Raw genomic sequence first — 6,040 nt, 5'->3', positions numbered from 1 at the left:
TGCTTGCCAATAAAACCTGCATTCCAAGTTCACATCATTCCTAGTCAGGTAGTTGGCTTTACTAGTAGAGCCATGCCTGAGTTCTGTGCACCTGCTGTTCTAGTTATCTTCTTGTTATGACAAGGCTCACTATGGTTACCATCCACATTATTGCTACAGCTTTGGAAGTAAACAACACAGGTATAGACCATGCTACTTTGTTTAACCCTTTAAACTGGGCTATACCACTCTGTGTGTGTGTGAGTGACTTCACAACTACCTATTCCAGTGCCTGGGGCACTTAAAATAAAGGACTCCTCATAAACCTTTCATCTGTTGTGTCATTTCCTTGGCATTAAAAAAACAAACAAAAGCCTGCAAACCCATGGCTGGGGCAATACAATGACCAAGACCAATATGAAAGATTCTGTATAGAGATTCTGCAAGAGAAAGATTCTGCAAGAGAACAGAGTGGTATATGGATAGAGACGTATTTTATTATTTATTTTACATATATTTATATTGTCCTTCCTCCAAGGAGCTCAGTGTACTGTACATAGTTCCTTCCCTCCTTTTGTCCTCACAAAAACCCTGCTAGGTAGGTGAGGTTGAGAGATAGTGATTGGCCCAAGGTCATCCTGGAAGCTTCATGGCTGAACTGGGGTTTGCACCTGGATCGCCCTGCTTGAAGTCCAACTCCCAAACCACTACACCATCCTGGTTCTCTTAAATGCCAACAGCCAAACACTTATTTATTTTAAAAGACTTTTATCCCATTTCAATCTCAAAGGGTCTCAAGATGGCTGAAAACACATTTTAAAATTCATAAAAGCATTGGATTAACACTGAAACAGAAAAAAAAACACCTTACATTCTTTTATTTCTAATTTTTCCAATAGTACATTCCACTTTTAACCACTTGTCAAAAGTCAGGAGATGTGGTTGTTGACCAAATTTGAGAACCTGATATTAAATATAAGTAATGCCATCAAAGGCCTGGTATCACAGAAAATGTGTATTACCATTCAATTTGATAGTAATGGATTCTCTAGGAATCACAGATGGCATCTGTTCAGTATGGGAAAAAGCCCTATCTATGGAAAAACCCTCTAAAATGTGGGTAGAGCTATAGAGCACCATGTAAAAATATTTCCATTCAAATAATCAACCCTCAAAATTAATTAGCGGTGGTACATAATACTGGCAACATCATTCTGCATGAAACAGCCCCAAACCCAGAATGCTGGAGGGGCTGTATTGCTATTGTAGGACTACCTATGTAGTGGGAGTGTGATAGAATTTCTGGAATTTGGCTGGAAATATTCTTGAAACTCTCAAACTCTCACCAGCTTCTACTGCTGGACCCAGCCTTGGCCCAGCCTTGTTAATTTTATTTACAAACTTCTATGGCTCCTGAACAAGGAACTAATCTCCGCTTGTCTTCATGATTGATAATTGCACAACACTGAAAATCAACAGCAGTAACTACAATTTTTTTAAAAAAAAAGTGGTACCAATTTTGGGCTATGGCTTCCAATGAAAAATGGTGACATCAGTTACATGCCTTACAAAATCGGTCAGACTTGGACAAGTTTTACTGCATATGGTTTTGAAGAGAGGTGGTTGATTTGTTGTGATGGCACCTAGCCTAGATGCCTTTCAAAGGAAATGGGACAGATTTATTGGAGGAAAATTTCATTAGAGGTTATAAGTCATGATGACTATAGGTAACCTCCTGGTTTTAGAGATAGTCTATCTTCGAATGCCAGATTCAAGAGCATGGCAACAGGAGGCAGGTATCTTGTTGTCTTGAGTGCTCCCAGAGGCATCTGGTGGACCACCCTGGGATACAGGAAGATGGACTAGATGGGCCCTTGGTCTGATCCAGAAGGTCTCTTCTTATGTTCTTATGGAACTTGTGAATGTCAGAGATCTTACTTAATCCTAATTTCTTTGCTATGTAGAATCCAAGTCTTGAATCATAATTGAATCCTCTTGACTTTACCTGCCTTGTATGCATTTATTCATGGCTTCCCTTGGATGCATCAGTCCAGTCGTTGATTGTTTTATTGCTGTGTTTGGTAAAAATGTAGAAAATCCTGCATAAACTTCATTTCTGCTTGTGCAGCTCCCATTCTTTCAATGGAATCTGCACAAAGTGACTCATTGGTAGATTGCTGGGCCCCACAGATTAGATTTCTCTCTCTCTCTCTCTCTCTCTCTCTCTCTCTCTCTATTTGGAGTGTTCATTGTGAGATCAGAGCGTTAAATTCCTCTCTTCATTCTTTAGTCCTGATCTGGGGGTGGTTGATATGGTTGCTACATAAGGAATAAAAAACAAATACACTAGCTCCATCACATACTTAAAGAAATGCCCAGTTTAACCACAATGACCAAAATCCACCATAGCTCACACTAAATCCTAGCTCATAGCTCACAATAGCTCACAATCCTACTCATAGCTCATAGCTCACAATCCTACTCAAGTTTACCCTGATGTGGGCCTTATTATGTTCATCCAAGCCCCAATGTGTTTAGGATTGCAGCTTTAGTAACGGGGGGAAAAAAAACCTTTTCAAAATGCTCAGACCATTCTAATTTTTGCAAGAAAAACTAAGGGCTGTTCCACAGTTCAGAAAAACAACACATGGTACAATCCATCTGTTCCACTCTGGAATGCAGATGGAGAAACCATGCCCTCCAAAAACCCCTGTCCTATGGGAAGGTAAGAGTTCTCTCAGGCATGCTGGTTTGCTAAATGCAGAGAACCTATGCAATGTGTGGGCCTTTTCAAACATGTGATACTTGCCTCCCGCTCATATCCACCTGAAGCTTGAAGTAGTAGAGTCCCAGAAATTATACTGTGTGCATTTCCACCTTGAACATGTTTATCAAATGTGCACTTTGAAACCCTCTCTTGTACTTCTGGTGCTATGCCCATGCACAGTGTCATGAGGCAGGGGTGTCCAAACCTTTTGACAGGAGGGCCACATCATCTCTCTGATACTGTGTTGGGGACCAGGGAAAAAAGAATTAATTTACATTTCAAATTTGAATAAATTTACATAAATGAATATATTAGAGATGGAACTTATATGAATGAATGAAGGTCTTGCAATAGCTCAAGGCCTATAAAAGGCCTTGCACAAAGCAAGGCCAACCTTTCTTTTGTTGCTACTGCTGCAAGCAATGGGAGGGAGCCCTCGTCCCACAGCTCGCAAGAGGTTGAACAGTTGGCTGAGAGCTGAGAATAGTTGCATCAGGCCAGTGTGGGCTCCAGCAAGTCTCCGGAGGGCCAGAGGCTCATTGGAGACTGGAGGCTTCCTGAGGGCCAGATCGGGAGTCCTCGAGGGCTGCAAGTGGCCTCAGGGCCAGGGTTTGGGCACCCCTGTCATAAGGGAAGAGAAACTGAATGGACATTTCTGTTACTGGTAGATTTAAGCAACCAGTCCTGGGTCTCTTGGTAACAGGATGGCAGGATAGAAATGCTTTCAATAAAATCAATCAATAAAAGCACCATGTGTGAACATGTTGATTTTTCTTAAATGAATGTGATTGTGTGTCTTATCAGGCCTCATCCCAGCAACACAGGCAATTGGAAGGAGCAGGAAGGGGGGATGCAAACAGGACTCATGAGTGGCTTGGAAGCAGCAGCTGGGAATGTCATAGGCCTGGTGCAATCTTGGGGAAGAGAGGACAGTGCCAATTCCCACGCCAAAGAGAAGCAACATAATATGTAAATTATAAGTAGGAGGCCAACATATTGCTTACGTGGGTACAACGCTCAGATTAATAATAATGCTTAATATCTGCATAGCACTTTGGACTGTTCAAACCATTTCATATCTATTATCTTCTTGTAATCCAACCCTGTACAACAACCCTGTAAAGTCTGTATTATTATTCCCTGTACTGCAGGTGGAGGTAGGGTGAGGTTAAAGCTAAGAGGCTTTCCAAAGGCCATGGAGTAGGTTCATGGCAGAGACGGCATTCAAATTAGAGACTCTCAAGGTCATGGTTCCATTTCAACCACTATGCTACACTGATCTCAGATAGAGTCATTGCTTGCCCAGTCTGCTCAGAAGACCTGCAGGAGCGCCAATCTGCAATGACGTCTTCTTTAATCAACCATGATTTATTTATTTATTTTACTTATCCATTGGCAATAGAGACATTGGAAACATGTTTTATGGAGACAGGCAGGAAATCAAGGGGTGGCATTTGAGCTGCCCTGGTCCTTCCCACAGGCAAGGCTTTGACAAATTCCTGTCTCTTTTATAACTGATTTCAACTTTCAAAGAAAATCACATTCTAGTTTTATTAGAAATTCCAAAACTCTATATCAGACACAGGGGTTTGTGATGATGGTATTTAGAATAGATCATATATTCCATCTAAGTTTACCATTCAAAACAACAACTCTACAGAAGGCTTTTAAAGACTCCTTAGTAGCTGGAATTTGTGAATCTGTGAATGCAAGCCTTCTGGCGCTATTTATTCCACAGCAAAACGAAACCCGCAGAGTGGAAAGAATGTTTTGAAGAAAAACCACCACATTTATAAGGTACTTTAATTACTAGCTCTGAAGCCATCAAATCCTCTAGACTGAATTCAGGGCTCTGTAAAAAATCTGACTTGAGGTTTCCTGTTAGTTCCCCCAGAAGAAGTGTGTGAACTATTAATTGTTTGTGTGTGTGTTGTTTTTTTTTAAACTTTGGGAAGACACATTCAATGCCCTTCCCAAACAAACAGCAGCATTTGCTCAAAATGTAGATTCTGGCCACCTGGTTCCTCTTAACAGTTTGTATATTTAAAATCAGCTGGTAGTTTTTGAACGGCATGTCAATGGCTGGTGGGAACAAAAATAATCTTAAAATGGGAACCTAACTCAGATTTTAACTATTGTATGATTATAATGCTGGTGAGTCTTTTCTCTTTCCTGCTACAGATAAAGAACTGGGTAGGCAGATAATTAGCTAAGAGAGACATTTATGGACACTGTATTTTTTCCTTTGGGGTTGCACAGCCAGCAGTAATCCACTCAGATGATGTCACCCCCAACAACTCTTTCCCAGTGGCTGGTTGGCAACCTTCAGTCTCGAAAGACTATGCTATAAGCCTACAGCACCTGGTATTCCCAGGTGGACTCCCATCCAAGTACTAACCAGGCCTGACCCTGCTTAGCTTCCAAGATCAGACAAGATCAGGCATGTGCAGGGTAACAGTTGCTATTGAACTGCAAATTGCAGTTGTTCAGAAGCAATCAGTCTTGACCCAGCCAATGTGACTAACATGAAGGTTCTGTGTGGATAGATTTTATGCTAGTGTCATGGGCTCTTATTGAATGGGATCCATGACATCACTGCCAGGGGAATCACCATGAGGTTTTTTTGCCCAAATGCACTATTTTGAATAACCTGGTGATCCAGACGTCTTTTTTCAAATTTGTGTTTCTGTTGCAGGAATATCAAAGTTCACCCATCACTCAACTGAAGTATTTTTCACTGGGAAAATTGAATTAAAAAGAAGGGTTCTTCTAGATAAAGCCAAAACCCCCTCTAGTCCTGAAGCATGTTTCCCACAATGGCCAACCAGCTGCCTCTGAAAAGCACACCAACAGGAGATAAAGGCATACACCTCTTCCACTACTGAGCAAAACTCCAGCAGCAGCAGCAGATACAAAATAGAACAAGTTCCATGGAACAGGTGTGCCTTGAACATCATTAAAAAACAAAACAAAGAGAAGGCCTCTTAAAATTCTTGATGGATGGAGTTCCACATGGGAAGGGGGAAAATCATGGAAAAGACTCTGTTCTGCATACATGCCAAAGGAGTGATGGCACCCTCAGCAGAAGGTCCCTGAAAGATCTTAACTGATAAGTAGATTCATATGGCAGAAGGTAGGATATCAAGGGCTTAAACCAGGGGCCTCCAAACCCTGACCTTCAGGCCGAATCTGTCATCCCAAGATTACCTGTCTGGGGCACAGTGGCAGCAAAGACTTCCCATTCTGCATTGCAACCTCTGCTTTTTGCAGCCAATCTTTGCAGCAACTTGCCCC

The 6,040-nt window shown here is 41.6% G+C and overlaps 1 pseudogene; it reads right to left on the bottom strand.

The window, feature by feature from the left end:
* Positions 1–5,095: 5,095 nt before the first annotated feature.
* On the bottom strand, positions 5,096–5,215 carry LOC136655184 (5S ribosomal RNA; annotated as a pseudogene).
* Between the last annotated feature and the right edge of the window lie 825 nt (positions 5,216–6,040).

This window comes from Tiliqua scincoides, chromosome 5, assembly GCF_035046505.1.
Source record: "Tiliqua scincoides isolate rTilSci1 chromosome 5, rTilSci1.hap2, whole genome shotgun sequence".
NCBI classification, from domain to species: Eukaryota; Metazoa; Chordata; class Lepidosauria; order Squamata; family Scincidae; genus Tiliqua; species Tiliqua scincoides.
The sequence above is the reverse complement of the archived record's forward strand: the minus strand, read 5'-3'. Positions and strand labels throughout refer to the sequence as shown.